Below are 16,082 nucleotides of genomic sequence, written 5' to 3'. Positions count from 1 at the left end.
TAACATTACAAAGAATTTAAGTATCCAAATAGTGTTTATATAATTAAAATTAATCAAGATCATTTTTTTCATGTAGATTGGAGATATTGAAAAGGAGTACAAATGGTCATACAATTATATTATAAAATGATGGTCCTGAAATACCATTTCTTTATGTATCCAATACACTCATTTTTTTTGGTAATAGTGAATAATACAATACATCATGCTTTACAAAATTGTTGGCGACATCTAATGCATGGGAATGCAATTGAATTTATTGCTATATTAATACGCATCAACAGAATTTGTTGTATATGGTTATGATTTACTATTGATAAATAATATTGAACGTCTCAATATTGAGTTATAAAATGATGTTCAAATAAGGGGTAGTATAATAAGCATTGTTTTTTTTTCCTTGACGAGGTTTTATCCCATTGGATTTTACACGCAAGGTTTTTAATGAGGTAGGTTTGTTAAAGTGTACTATTTTTTCTTCACTGGGATTTTTTTCTATAGGGTTTTCCCTAGTAAGGTTTTAACGAGGTATAATCATTCATTGTTAATGGACATCTAAGGGGAATGTTATAAATATTACTTTATTATGGATGTCCATAACTTTCAAAGTTGTAACCCACAATGGAATTATAAAGATTTTATATTATAATTAAACCTCTGTCTATTCTTTATAACTTAAGGGTCGTATTATATTAAAAGGTTTATAAATAGAGGCATGTACAAGGCTTGTAAAGATACTCAGAAGGAATAAAATAAAAAAAATCTCTCATTTATCTTTCAAGTGTACTATCTCTTTGTATTGATATTTTTTTTATCTTTCTAGTGTATTATCTTTTTATATTGATATTTTTTCATAAATTTGTTCTTTCTTTTCATTATTTTATAATATATATATAATTGGAAATTTTTGGTAAACAATTAGTAAAGATAGATTTACGGACTAAATTGACAAAGTTCAAAGCATAGATAATAAATGTACTAAATCATCAATTTAGTCGTTCAAAAAGAAAAACTTTACCCTTCTATGAAGATGCTTCTTCTCAGAAGAAAAATCATTAAAACATTACATTCATTTCTTGCCTTTTTCATCATATGTCGTGGGAAACATTACCTCTCCATTTTCTCAACATCTTTTTTGAATAATCCTTTTATTTTCTGAAATTGGCCTTCAATTTTTTTAAAAAAATTTAATTCCATTCCAATTTATACATGGAAGAAACCCCCAGAGATTCTGGGTTCGGTCTCCAGTGGAGTCGTCAAGCTGTCGAAACCATTTTTTGAAAACAAAAATAAGTTATCGACTTTTTTTAAAAAAAAATTGGAGTCGCCACCGACCCTTGATTGAGGTGTGATCGGCTCACCTTAAAAACGATTTTGGTCTACGAAATTTGAGAAAACAAGTTCGGGAGTCAGTTACGGACGAGGAAGGGTTGGCACCCTCGTAACACCCAAAATCGGTACCAAATTGATTGTTTAATGTCTTGGTGTCGAAAAATTTGAAAAAGATTTTAAAAGAAAACTTTTTACCTTGAATGAATTTTAAAAATAAGACATTCTAATTTCAAAGAAATAAAATGTCACACCCAGTAAGTTAGGGCGAACATTTTTAATCTTCAAAATTAAGCTTGTCTTTTTTAATTTTTAAAACTCATACATTTAAACTTAAAAATAATATTCGATTATTTAGGTCAAATGAGGTAAATCGATACCGAGTAAGTTAGGGCACAATTTCTCAAAATTCCAAATACCAAATATTACATTTATATATTTATTTAGAAATTCTTATTTCGAGATGGCAAAATGTCGTGACCAGTAAGTTAGGACCCGACATTTTTGAATTCCTGAGAATAAGCTTTTATTTGAAATGTGTACAATTTCATTGTAAAATAAATACTTGGCCCTCTAAATTCATCGAACAGAATCGAAGCCTAGTAAGTTAGGATACGATCTCTCTCGAAAAACGTGAATGCCAAATATTTAAAAATTTAAGAAATAAAGTGATTTTAATGCTTTAATAAAAATAAACATTTTTGCAAGACATATATACAAACACACATATTTATAAAATGTTTAAAATATATATATAAATGTATATATTTATAACAATTTTTTAAAAAAACGTATATATGTATTATAGGAAATGTATATATATATATAAAATATAGAAAATTATTTTCACGTATTGTTTTAAAGCGACCTAAATAGAAAAAACTCCTATTTAAAGCGACTAACAAATAGTTTACCCTAAACTTAGAGTGACTAACATAGAAATGCGTGGTTAGAATTCTATTTTCCTTTAATGATGGAGTGACCAATTTGATCAATTTCTTTTTTGGGTGACCAACTTAACAAAAACAAATTTCAGGTAATCAAAATAGGAACTGTAAAAATAGAATGTCGATAATAATATATCACAAAGAAAAAAAAAGAGAAATAAAAATAAATAACACATAGATTTTACGTAAAAACCCTTTCGGGAAAAAACCACGGGCAGAGGAGAAGAAAATCCACTATGTCGAATTCGAATAATTACAAGAATAGACTATGTCTATTTATAGGCTTGTAAAACCATATTCTAATAGGAGTGTAGTAAGATTGAAACACCTTATTCTAATCAATATCAAATAGATGGAGTTTAATAAGGTTTGGAAAACCTTATTCTAAAAATAAAATAAAATAAGTATAATTCTGTAGGGATTTTACTTTTATTTTACCACTGTATTTTATTTAAATAAGGATCCGGGTCACTTAATTCTAACAATCTCCACCTTGACACGAATTCTTAATGAACAAGTTCTTCATCGCGAACTCTCAGCGAACAAGTTCTCCACCTCTTTCATAAAACCCTTAAGGGTTTAACTTCAATAATGAACACCAACCAAGTCTAAGCAGTGCTCAAACTTGGTTATAGGAAGTGACTCAGTCATCATATCTGCAGGATTTTCATGAGTTCTATTATCCTTTAATGATGAAGTGACCAATTTGATCAATTTCTTTTTTGGGTGGCCAACTTAATAAAAGCAAATTTGAGGTAATCAAAATAGGAACAACCCCTATATAGAGCCTTAATATAATTTCTAAGTACATAGTGAACATGTATTTTAATCTATTATGAAAAACAAAGATCAATTCAAAATAAAGCTATATAAGTGTTGTAAGCACTAAATTTTGTCCGGGTTTTGTCGTGTTTATATATATATTTAAAAAAAATTCAAAAAAAATTTCAAAAAATAAAAATTCAAAAAATACATTTTGACCCCTAAACTTTTTGAAATTACATTTTGACCCACTAACTTTTTGAAATTACATTTTGACCCCTAAATTTTCTCAAAATTCATTTTGGCCCCAAAAGTTTTACTGCAGTTGCAATTTAGTCCTTCTGGCAGCAACTTGCACACCTACCCCCGTGATTTCCAGCCACCGGCCTAAGGCATGGCCTCCCTCTCCCCTAGCCACCTGCTCCCTGCAAAAAGAAGAAAAAATCATCTATAAAAGGGGTGTTTTACCCCTAAAATCGGGGACCCCACCCACGAGTCTCAAAAAAAAATTTCAAAGAGAAAAAAGCTTCCAAAATAAGAAAAAAGGGGAGAGAAAGGAAAGGAAAGAGAAAGGTCCGGTGGAGTCGACGGTGGCAGCTCGAACGGCGGCGTGAAAGAAGCGACGGTGTGGTGGCTCGGTTTTGAAGAAGAAGATAGAAGAAGAAGAAGAAAGAAAGAGAGAAGAAGAAAGAAGAGGGAAAGGAAAAAGAAAAAAAAGAAAAAAAATTTAACAGTCGGGTCAAACCGACCCGACCCGGGTCTGACCCGACCCGATCCGGTGACCCAACCCGACCCAGCAAGCCCAATAGTCAAGCCCAAAGCAACTCAAAAAAAGCAAACAAAGCAAAAAAAAATAAACAGCAAAAAAAAGAGGGAAAAGAAGCAGCCCAAAGCCCAACGCACCAGCCCATCAGCCAGGCCCAGTGCCCAGGCAGCCCAACAGCAGCAGGTGTGCAGGAGGCCTAGCAGGCCGGCCCAACAGGCCAAAAAGAAAAAAAAAGAAAGAAAGAAAAAGAGAAAGAAAGCAAAAAAGAAAAAAGAAAAAGAAGGAAAAAGAAAAAAAAAAGAGAAAAAAAGAAAAAAAAGAGAAAAAGACAAAAAAAGACTCTAATTTGTGTTACCCGTTCGGCGAAGTTCGTGTTTCGAGATTTTTTCGGTAATTTCGTTTTTTATTTTAATTTAATGCTTGTATTTTTTCGTTTTAATATTATTAGTATTTTATGCATTTTTATATTTTGGCATTTATATTTTTAATTTAATTTAATTCAATTTTAATTTTAATTCTATTTTAAATACTTTTAATAAATAAGGCAACGGATCGATTTATCATAAAATCATTGCTTTCATCGCTATGTTGGGTGAATATCACCGGTTTGTGTTAAACTCGATACGCCCTTTTAAAAAAATAAAAAATATTCAAAAAATTCGTATTTTCAAAAAAAATCCTCGGGTTTCAAAATTCTCGTGTCTTCAAAAAAATTTCTCGTGTTTTCAAAAATAAGGTAACGAATCGATTTGACACTAATTCGTTGATTTCATTGCTATGTTGAGTGAATATCATCGATTAGTGTTAAATGCGATACGTGCTTAATGAAAAATCAAAAAAAAATTCATGTTTTCAAAAATTCTCGTGTTTTCAAAAAATTCCATTTTTCAAAATTTTTCGTGTTTTCTAAAAATTTCCATATTTCTAAACTTTTTTCTCGTGTTTCAAAAATTGTCGTGTTTTAAAAATTTTCATGTTTCTAAAATGTTCGTATTTCAAAAATTTTTGTGTTTTCAAAATTTTGCGTATTTCAAAAATCCTCGTATTTTTAAAAATTTTCGTGTTTTGAAAATTTTCGTGTTTTCAAAAAAAAAATCTCGTGTTTCATAAATTTTCGTTTTTTTTTTAAATTGTGTTTCCAAAATTCTCATGTTTCGATCGGATCGCGAGTAAATATTAAATTGAACTCGTATTTTTTAAATGAAGACAACGCGCGTTTAACAAGATACCAATTTTGGGCGTCGCGAGGGTGCTAATACCTTCCTCGCGCGTAACTGACTCCCGAACTCTAATTTTCTCTGAATTTTCACGTAGACCTAAAATTGCCTCTTTTTTAGGAAAATTTAAAAATAAATTTTTCTTCTAAAAAGAGAATTTATTAGGTGTCCGATCACACCTAGAAAAAAAAAGATCGGTGGCGACTCCTTTTCAAATAAAATCGAGACACTGTTTTTAAATTTTCAATAATCACTTCAATTAGCGCCCGTGCCAAATTTTTAGGTCGCTACAAGTGTTGTTGTGAGCGGATAAAAATGAACTTATTGGAAATTAATAAAGGTTTTAAGGCGTGTACCAATGCCACTTTCTTTAAGGTTTTATTCGCCCTCACCTATATTATGGTGTGCAAAAGAGTTATTAGCAAATGAACCTCGAGGATACAATGAAGTCCAATGATTGTTTATGTCTTGCATTGACGGAAACAATCTACTGAGCAATGAGCAGAGCATGACAAGGATATCAATTTCTACAAAGAATTTATGTAATAATTCTTTATAAAACAATCTAAGAATCTAAAAGATGGTGGGAGAATAGAAAAAAATTGTTTTTATTTTTTTGTATACCATACAAATGAAATTTCACACCTATTTATAGGAGGTTTTATGTCTGTTCGTAGGAACATAATTATCCAAATGGATAGGCATATCTTTAGCAATAAACATAATTATTCAATACATATCTACTTAAATAATTATGACTATTTGTTAATAATCAAGTGATATAACTTTTGAATTTAAGAGACATAGCTAATAACTATAAATAGTGAGATAACTTTTGGATACTTATAACTTTTCATTTACAACTATTGAAACACTATATATTTTGGAAATGTTACATCCACATTGATAATTACATCATTCCTTTTAAAAGCATAAAGCTTTGTTAATAAAAGAGAGATAATGCACAATAAACACTTAAACAACCCGAGCTACTTAAAGCATTCAACTCGGGAAAAGGTGGGAAAGCAGAACCATGTTTATTTATTTTACAAATGAGCTTACGACTCGAGGATAAAAGAATAAATTCCATGCAAATGCTGATATTTTAGGATGTACTTCTCAAAAGTGAGCTCGAGTTCATTTGAACTTTGAATTCTTGAATCAACCAACGGGGAATTGATGCTAGTTTTTGCTGCATCACTAACATGCGTGTAAGCATCTTCACCCTTGTGAAAGAGATCCATAACCCTTGCAAGATTTAGAATTCGATTAAGAGCCGACCTTGGTGTTGCTGCTGTTGGTTTCAAGCACTCTTCATTAATATCCTTCCAAGCATTGTTGATTTGCTTGTAGAACTCATTGTATGCCTCTTGCATTGACACCCCATGTTGTTTCATGTAGCACTCCACAGCCGATGAAACATGTCCTCTCTCTTGCTCAAACTACAATAAAACATAATTTAATTTCAGCTAATGTAGAGCTACTCGTCCATTTCTGTTTTATGGGTTATGGCGATAAACAATAAGTAAATAAATTGTATACCTTGTGGTTAACGATATCACTCATCAACCTAAAAATAGTATTTGAAGCTCTACAAATTTTGGGGTCATTGAATGCCCAAATAAATGTCTCTTTTGTTATGCTATCATCCATGCCAACACAAGATGCAATTGTAAGTAGCGGATAACCACAAGAAACTAATGCTATTGGCATATACTCCTCCATTGTTGGTATGTAATTTTCATGGAGCCATTTGGCCTCAGCATGGTAGACTTGACTTTGCTGTTTTTGTTAACTAAAAAGCAGCTAATTTAGTTGATTAAGATTGCAAATTAAGTAGTTTCCTAGAAAAGAAAACAAATTAGCTCATATATACAGCTTTTATCGCGAATTGGACACTATACTACACTTTAGACATTAAATCTTCCATTTCTTTATAAACATTTAAGACTTCACTATACTACACTTTCATGTAATCTGGAAGTTGATCTATATCCCACCTACAATATGTCATCAATTCAAATGGTTATTTCTATCTTAATTCAATAAAAGACATTTACTTCTGATGATTTTGAAGAGAAGGTGAAAATAAATGTTTCAAGTGACCTCTGAATTGCTTCCATAAAGATTTCAAGTTCTTCATATGTTCCATATGCATCATAAATATCATCCAAAATTGATGTGAGTGATATTACTTTGATCATGAAAGTTATAGCAATAGTGTAAACGGGTTCCAAGTATACTCCCAATATCCAAAAATAACACTACACCAATCTATCCCGTATAAAAGGAAAAATAGTCTCAACATCTAAACATCTCCACCACCTAAAACAAGAAAAAAAATGATAAATATATGTCAATAGTTGGCTTGTGTATAGGTCTGGCTATGAATAAGGTTACCTGTTTATCTTGCTTAACTCCTCCTTGTGTAAATGTTGTACCATGTTGAAATCTAATTTTGCAAATTTCATTAAATTTTTATCAAGGGTAGCAGATCCTTCGCATATATAAGGAATGTAACTCCTAGCAACCAACCTTGGCAAGCTCTTGCGAAAGAGTTGCTTTAGTGCATTAGCAATTTGTGTAGAGAGAGGATAATCCATCGTACGTAGTTTCTGCCAACTTTAGATGGAACATAGTCCAAGCAAGAGCTTCCTCTAATATAGTTTCTCCATGCAGTTGAAAGTGTGCAGCTTTATACAATTCTAGCATGCCTTTCACATCACTGATTAAGGATTCTTTAAATTCCCCTTTCTCATCAATGAACTTATTGAACGTCTCTGCTCAATCACCAAATAAATTTAAAATATTATTTTCCTTTGGTATAAAGGAAATCACAATTTGAAAACATAAAAAAGGAGAAGAAGCAATGAGTCTGAATCCCAAAGATTTGCAACCTCTTTCGATATTCTAGATTGTAAACTTTTTCTTAATTAGTTTTTACTTAAATTATATAGATTAAATCATTGAATTTATCAATATAATGGTATTTATCATTTATATAAACTTTTAATCTATTAAATATTTTTATAATATCTATCTAGGGCACTCTTTTTATTAATATATATATACTGCTTGTAACAAATTAAGGCATACCACAAAACATTGCAGCCATGCTCTCTCAGTAGACGAAATCGAACAGAAGCAGTGTATAGGTCATCATCAATCTGAGCATTATTGCAGTGATGATGATATATAATATGTAAAGCATGTTCTATTGTCATGGGTTGCGCATGGGAGCACGCAACCATGACAAACTTGTGCGAACCATCGTATTTGAGGGAGGTCACTTGGCCCAATCACACTGGCCCACTGCTTGGAGAGATTAAAAGCCCACCTCAAGAGCCTGGTAAAAACGGGAAGTGATCTAGAAGATATAATTATGGAATCTTAGAGTTCTAATTGTATATAGCTTATTATGTAAGCTTAGAGTTCTAATTGTATTCAGCTTTTAACTGTAGCCATTGATGTACTTTAATCTACACCGTTGATTTTAGGGAGGCTCAACTATAAATAGAGACCTTTTTGCTTATTGTAATTCATTCAGTTGTTAATAAGAATTTTGAGAGTATTCACTCAAACTTTTCTCTCAAGTGTTTTTACTTTTGTTCATCTTTCAAGGCTCGTTCTTACTTCGTTCTTCTGTTGTTCTTCGTGGAAACCTTAAAGGAATTCTGTTGAATCCTTTATCATTGCGAGTTAAGCTGACTTAGGCGTTTTTACTGTTGAATCTTTTATCATTGCAAGTTAGGCTGACTTAGGCATTTTTAAGCAAAGAAATTGCCTAAGGCCGCACGGATCTGTGGGAAAGCTCTAAGTCCGTGACAGTTGGTATCCGAGCCAGGTTCGAAGCCACCGTTGAAAGATGTCGAAAGAAGTTGAGGGGGTGGAGACCCGTGAGAGGGCTAGGAAAGCCAGTCGCTCAAGGGACATATTGTTAGCTTTAGAAGATCATGTCGTCACTCTCGAGAATTTCGTGGGGGATACCAAGGAAAGGATTGATGATGTCGATGATAGACTCCATGATGGATTGCAGTCCATGCAGGAGCAGCTCAAAGTATATGTGACGGATAATGTGGAACAGTTAACTGGTAGAGATGATGCCATTGAGGCTATGGTGGCGGCCTTGAAGGGAGAGATTGCGGAGCTCAAGGGTGAACTCATAATCTACAAGGCTGCTTTGGGCAATGGTGGGTTAGCGGCTGTCTCACCCAAGCCCAATATTGATGTTTCCAAGCCCAAGGAGTTCAAGGGAACAAGGTCCGCAAGAGATGTGGATAACTTTTTGTGGGGAATCGAGCAATACTTCTGTGCCAAAGGCATGACGGAGGATGTCACTAAGGTAACTACTGCTACGATGTATTTCTCTGACGTTGCTTTGTTGTGGTGGTGTCGCCGGTCCACTGATGTGAGACGTGGTGGGACCGAAATCGGAACATGGGAGGAGTTTCAATGTGAGTTCAAAGCACAGTTTTACCCAGAGTATGCCGAGGATGAGGCTCGGGCAAAGTTGCGTCGGCTTGCGCAACAAGGCACTGTGAGGGAGTATGTGCAGGAGTTTAGTGAACTTATGCTCTAAATCTCAGATATGGGGGAGAAAGAGGCATTCTTTTCCTTCATGGACGAATTAAAACCGTGGGTGAAGCAAGAGTTGCAACGTCGAGGAGTTCAAGAACTCACCAAGGCTATGTCCGTAGCAGAATCGCTTGCTGAATTTGGTGGGAAGAAAGACAATCCCAATTCTTTTAAGCCCAGATTTAATAAAAAGGGTAACAGTGGGGGAGATAAAGAAAAGCTCACTAGGAACGACAATGGCAAGAAGCCTTGGGACAAGAGAAAGAGTGGGCCTATAAGATGCTTTCACTGTGATGGTCCACATATGATTAAGGATTGCCCAAAGAAGGCCGCTCTCACGGCTATGGTAGCAAAGGGGGAGTCTGATGTGGAGGACAACAATCTTGGTTCGATACTAGGGGGTGTCGAAGATAGAATGAGCCATGGGTTGATGTTTGTAGACATCATTGTGGCTGGCAGAAAATTGAATGCACTCGTTGACACAGGGGCTTCTGATTTGTTCATGTCCGAGGAGGCTGCTTGTAAATTGCGCCTCAAGATAGATAATGAAGTGGGTCGGATCAAAACAGTAAACTCAGAAAGTGTTCCAATCAAGGGGGTTGCAAAGGGAGTGCATCTTCAGCTCGGTAAATGGTCCGGGAAGGTATCCATTAAGGTAATACCACTTGATGATTATGATTTTGTGGTGGGACTAAGCTTCCTTAATCATGTTAATGCTCTTATTGCCCCTTCGAGCAATTACATGGTGATTTCAGACGCGAAACATCAATGCATGGTGAAAGTGACAAGGAAAAGAAGCCTTGAGGGAAAAACACTGTCAGCAATTCAGTTTGCTAAAGGTGTACGTAGAAATGAAGTTTCATATCTAGCCACCTTGAAGATCGAAGGGACCGCTGAGTCTGTTAGTGAGACCCCGAAAGAAGTGGGTCAATTGTTGCAATCATTCCGAGATGTAATGCCTGCACAGTTGCCTAAAAGTTTGCCACCCAAGAGGGAGGTGGACCACAAAATCGAGTTAATGTCCAATGTGGTGCCGCCAGCAAGGGCCCCTATCGTATGTCTCTGCCAGAATTAGAAGAGTTGCGGAAACAATTGAAGGAACTTTTGGATGCGGGATTCATTAGACCATCTAAATCCCTATATTGTGTGCCAGTGTTGTTCCAAAAGAAACATGATGGGTCCTTGAGAATGTGCATCGATTATCGAGCTCTAAACAAGATCACTATGAAGAATAGGTACCCTATTCCTCTTATTGCAGATTTTTTTGATCAGCTTAGTAGTGCAAGATGGTTTACCAAGTTAGATTTGAGATCGGGGTATCATCAAGTTTGGATAGCCTAAAGGGACGAACCAAAGACAGCTTGTGTGACACGGTATGGTTCGTATGAGTTCCTTGTGATGCCTTTCAGACTCATGAATGCCCCAGCTACATTCTGCACCCTAATGAATAAGGTACTTCAACCCTTCCTTGATCGTTTTGTGGTTGTTTACCTTGACGATATTGTGGTGTATAGCAAGTCTCTTGAAGAGCACATAGGACACTTGAGGGAGGTGTTCCAAACTTTGAGGGAAAATGAGCTATTCATTAAGGAGGAGAAATGCTCATTTGCCCAACAAAAGGTGTCATTCCTAGGCCACTTTGTGGGAAGTGGTAAGATCCGAATGGATAAGAGCAAGGTTCGAGCCATTTCAGAGTGGGAGTCTCCAACCAAGGTAACGGAGTTGAGATCTTTCCTTGGGTTGGCAAATTACTATCGACGCTTTGTCGAAAGCTACTCCAGAATTACCACTCCCTTGACGGACATGTTAAAAAAGGGGAAGGTATGGGATTGGAATCCGGAATGTGAGAAGGCTTTTAATCAATTGAAGCAAGAAATGACAAGGGAGCCGGTACTTGCCTTGCCAGATTTTTCGAAGCCTTATGAGGTACGCACGGACGCATCAGATTATGCTATTGGGGGAGTACTGATGCAAGATGGGCACCTAATTACTTTCGAGAGTCGAAAGCTTAATGAGACAGAGCGTAGATATACGATCCAAGAGAAGGAGATGACTGCGGTAGTATACTGCTTGCGCACATGGAGACATTATCTATTGGGTTCCAGGTTCGTGGTCCTCACCGATAACGTTGCCAATAGTTATTTTCTAACACAGAAAAAGTTGTCTCCCAAGCAGGCTCGTTGGCAGGTTTTACTAGCGGAGTTTGATTTTACAATGGAATATAAACCAGGAAATGCCAACATTGTGGCTGATGCACTCAGTCGAAAGATGGAATTTGCAGCAATTAGTCAACCTGAGGGTTCTTTGCTGGAACGCATTCGAAAGGGATTGTCCCATGATCCCACGGCCAAAAATTTGAGTGAGCTTGCCAAAGAGGGAAAAACGAGAAGATTTTGGCTTGATGGGGAGCTGTTATACACTCATGGACACCGCCTCTATGTGCCCTATTATGGGAAACTCCGTAAAGAAGTCATGAAAGAGTGTCATGACTCGAAATGGGCGGGTCATCTAGGGATGCATCGCACTTTGGCCCTTTTGGAGGATCGATATTATTGGCCTCACATGTGTGCTGATGTGGAAACTTATGTGAAAACTTGTCTAGTGTGCCAACAAGACAAGGTTGAGTTAAAGACTCCAGCCGGTTTGCTTCAACCTTTGCCAGTTCCGGAAAGGCCATGGGAGAGTTTATCCATGGATTTTATTATTGGTTTGCCTAAGTCTGACGGGTTCGCGAGTATTTTGGTTGTGGTGGATAGGTGTTCAAAATATGCGACATTTATTCCAGTGACCAATGAGTGCCCTGCTGAGGAAGCAGCTCGGTTGTTCCTTAGACATGTGGTGAAATATTGGGGAGTGCCACTGTCTATTATCAGTGATCGAAATGGGCGATTCACGGGCCGATTCTGGACGGAGTTGTTCAAGTCAATGGGCTCAGATTTGAATTTTTCCACGAGCATGCATCCACAAACCGATGGGCAAACTGAACGAGTAAATGCATTGTTGGAGACGTATCTTCGACACTATGTGAGTGCCACACAAAAGGATTGGCCAAAGTTGTTGGATGTGGCCCAATTTTCATATAACTTGCAGCGAAGTGGGGCCACAAATCAAAGTCCATTTGAAATAGTGACGGGTCAACAGCCACTCACACCCAACGCTGTTGTGACCCATTATACAGGACCAAATCCCGCAGCCTATCGATTCGCAAAAGATTGGCAAGAAAAGAATGACTTGGCTAGAGCTTTTTTACACAAGGCAAGTAAGCGTAGCAAGAAGTGGGCCGATCAGAACCGAAGGGATGTGCAATTTCAAGTGGGTGACTCTGTCCTTGCTAAACTACACTTGATTTTACGATATACTGGCTTGCACAAGGGTCTTGTGCGAAGGTATGAAGGGTCGTTTAAAGTTGTGAAGAGAGTAGGCAAGGTGGCCTACAAACTGGTTGCCAGCAAAACATAAAGTCCACCCAGTTTTCCATGTAAGCATGCTTAAGCCGTTTCATGGGGATCAAGAGGATCCAAATCGAGGCAAGTCTGAACGAGCACCGATGGGGGTAAAGGTGTCATACGATCGTGAAGTCAAAAACAATGAGGCAGATCTAGTAATTAAACAAAAGTACCACCGACCACGGCATGAGTACTTAGTTCGATGGAAGGGACTTCCTGATAGTGAAGCAAGTTGGGAACCTGTCGAGGCATTATGGCAGTTCCAAGAAAAGATTGACCAGTTCCATAAGGAGGATGTGACAAGGGCGTCGCTAGAACAAGTGGGGGAGAATGTCATGGGTTGCGCATTGGAGCACGCAACCATGACAAACTTGTGCGAACCATCGTATTTGAGGGAGGTCACTTGGCCCAATCACACTGGCCCGCTGTTTGGAGAGATTAAAAGCCCACCTCAAGAGCCTGGTAAAAACGGGAAGTGATCTAGAAGATATAATTATGGAATCTTAGAGTTCTAATTGTATATAGCTTATTATGTAAGCTTAGAGTTCTAATTGTATTCAGCTTTTAACTGTAGCCATTGATGTACTTTAATCTACACCGTTGATTTTAGGGAGGCTCAACTATAAATAGAGACCTCTTTGCTCATTGTAATTCATTCAGTTGTTAATAAGAATTTTGAGAGTATTCACTCAAACTTTTCTCTCATGTGTTCTTGCTTTTGTTCATCTTTCAAGGCTCGTTCTTACTTCGTTCTTCTGCTGTTCTTCGTGTAAACCTTAAGGGAATTCTGTTGAATCCTTTATCATTGTGAGTTAAGCTGACTTAGGCTTTTTTACTGTTGAATCTTTTATCATTGCAAGTTAGGCTGACTTAGGCGTTTTTAAGCAAAGAAATTGCCTAAGGCCGCACGGATCCGTGGGAAAGCTCTAAGTCCGTGACACTATCTCATTCTCAAAATGATAAGCCACACCTAAACGTTGGATTGCATCAATTATGTCCAAATTTTGGTAAGGTTTATCAGTACTTATCACCAACATCCTCCTCACTTGTTTCTTCAATTCTTCGTATTGTAGATGAGCTTTAGCATCTGTATTCTGTTCATGTTTGAAACGCTTTCAATTCATTCTAAGAATCACATTATTAAATGTATTTTAAGGCTATACTTATAATCAATTTCATATAGTGTTACTCAACATTTTCAATTTTTTTTATCTAACATTTATGTCAAATACAGAATGAAATGAAAATAAATATATAATTTTCTTTTGAAAGAATATATAATCTTTCAAATATATATATAAAAACCTTTAAAATGGTAAAAGTATCATGGAGGCCCTTGTACTAGGAGTGAGATTTCATTTTGCACCCTGTACTTAAAATGGGCAAATCAGTCCCTATACGTTAGATTAAAGAGCAAATCGGTCCTTCTATTAACAAATTTATCCATTTTTACTATTAAAAATTGATCCCTATACATCAGAATGAAGTATATGTGACATAAGTGTTGGTTGTTTTGTCAACTACGGCAGTTTTTAACATAAAAATAGATAATTTTTAATGTGAAATAACCAATTTGCTCTTTAATCTAATATACAAGAAATAATTTACCTATTTTTTAATTAAAGGGGAAAAAATGAGATCTGAATCTTAATACAGAAACCTCATTATACTTTTACTCTTTAAAATCTATGTATGAAATACATGACACAAATAAACATAAGATATTCACATATAAGAAACATACAATTTCAGCAAGAGAAGAGAGGAAAATGTCTCCGCAAAAGTTGGGATTAAAATCGGCGAAATGGCGATTTCCCTTTGACATTTTATTATCTTGAGTTGCAACAAGATTTGCAGATTTTTAAGAAGACATTTTTTCTTTGTTGTGAGCTAAAAGCTATTTGAGATTTGTGCGATCCAAATGTTTTTCTAAGTTGCATGCATTTATAGGCACACATCTAAAATCTATTTGTACAGGCCCATTTTAACCTCAACACAAACGGCCAATTAAATGGACCAGCCCAAAGGCAAAGCCCAAAACCCGAATGGCCCAACTCACCAACCCCAACAGTCAAACTAGGGTTTCAGCTTTTCTGAAACCCTAGTACTGTCGCCACCAACCCTTCTGACTTCGGCGCCGCCTCCACTGCCACCACCGCTACTGTCCTACCGCCACCTACTCCACCTGCAAACAATAAAGAAAAACCACAACAGCAAGCAACATGGGGCTTTATTTTTTTTATATATTCGGTATAAAAACCGATGAAAAACAGATTGAAGGGGGGGACTTTGTTTTTGGAAATCAGTGTAAAATCGATTAAAAACCATTGTAATAAAAAAGAACGGTTCAGAAGAAAGAAAAGATTGAAGGTTATTTTCTTTTTTTCTTTTTTTTCTTGATTTTTTATTTCAAAATATTAAACAAAAAAGAAGAAATGAGGCATCTTTACCTTGTTTTACCGACACCGGAGCGATTAGGGGAACGAAGAGACGATTCAGTGAAAAAAAAGGGGAGACTTTTGGCCTCCCCACGGCGGCGCCGGCGACCGGCGCGGCGGCCAAAGGCCGGACTGATGGCCAGTTTCTGGGAAAGAAAGGGGGAGTTGAGAGAGAGTTTGGAATTTTTTTTTTTGGAAAACAAGGAAGGAATGAATTTTTTGAAAATTTTTTAAAATTTATAGGGGTACAAAACGGCACCGTTTTGGCCTAGCCCCAGAACGCCCAAAACAACGCCGTTTAGGAGGCCGGCCCGCAATCTGACCCGACCCGCACCCAAGGATCCGCGTGTTTTCGTCGGAGGGGCTATTTGCGCAATAGGCCCCTCCGCATTTGCGGCATAGCTTAATCCAATCCCTTTTGTTTTTTTTTATTTTGCTACATAATTTTATTTTGATTCATTTTGGTCCCCATCAAAGCGCAGTGTTTTGGGATATTTACTGTTTTGGTCCCCCCTCTTTTGGCGCATGTCACAATCTAGTCCTTTCTGTTTTTATTTATTTCGAATTCGCCCAGTATTTTTACTTTTACTTTAATTTAAGCC

General features: G+C 36.4%; 1 pseudogene; it reads right to left on the bottom strand.

The window, feature by feature from the left end:
* Positions 1-6,079: 6,079 nt before the first annotated feature.
* LOC121223219 ((-)-germacrene D synthase-like) lies at positions 6,080-14,915 on the bottom strand (annotated as a pseudogene).
* Positions 14,916-16,082: the final 1,167 nt, after the last annotated feature.

This window comes from Gossypium hirsutum, chromosome D11 (genome assembly GCF_007990345.1).
Source record: "Gossypium hirsutum isolate 1008001.06 chromosome D11, Gossypium_hirsutum_v2.1, whole genome shotgun sequence".
Classification (NCBI taxonomy): domain Eukaryota; kingdom Viridiplantae; phylum Streptophyta; class Magnoliopsida; order Malvales; family Malvaceae; genus Gossypium; species Gossypium hirsutum.
The sequence above is the reverse complement of the archived record's forward strand: the minus strand, read 5'-3'. Positions and strand labels throughout refer to the sequence as shown.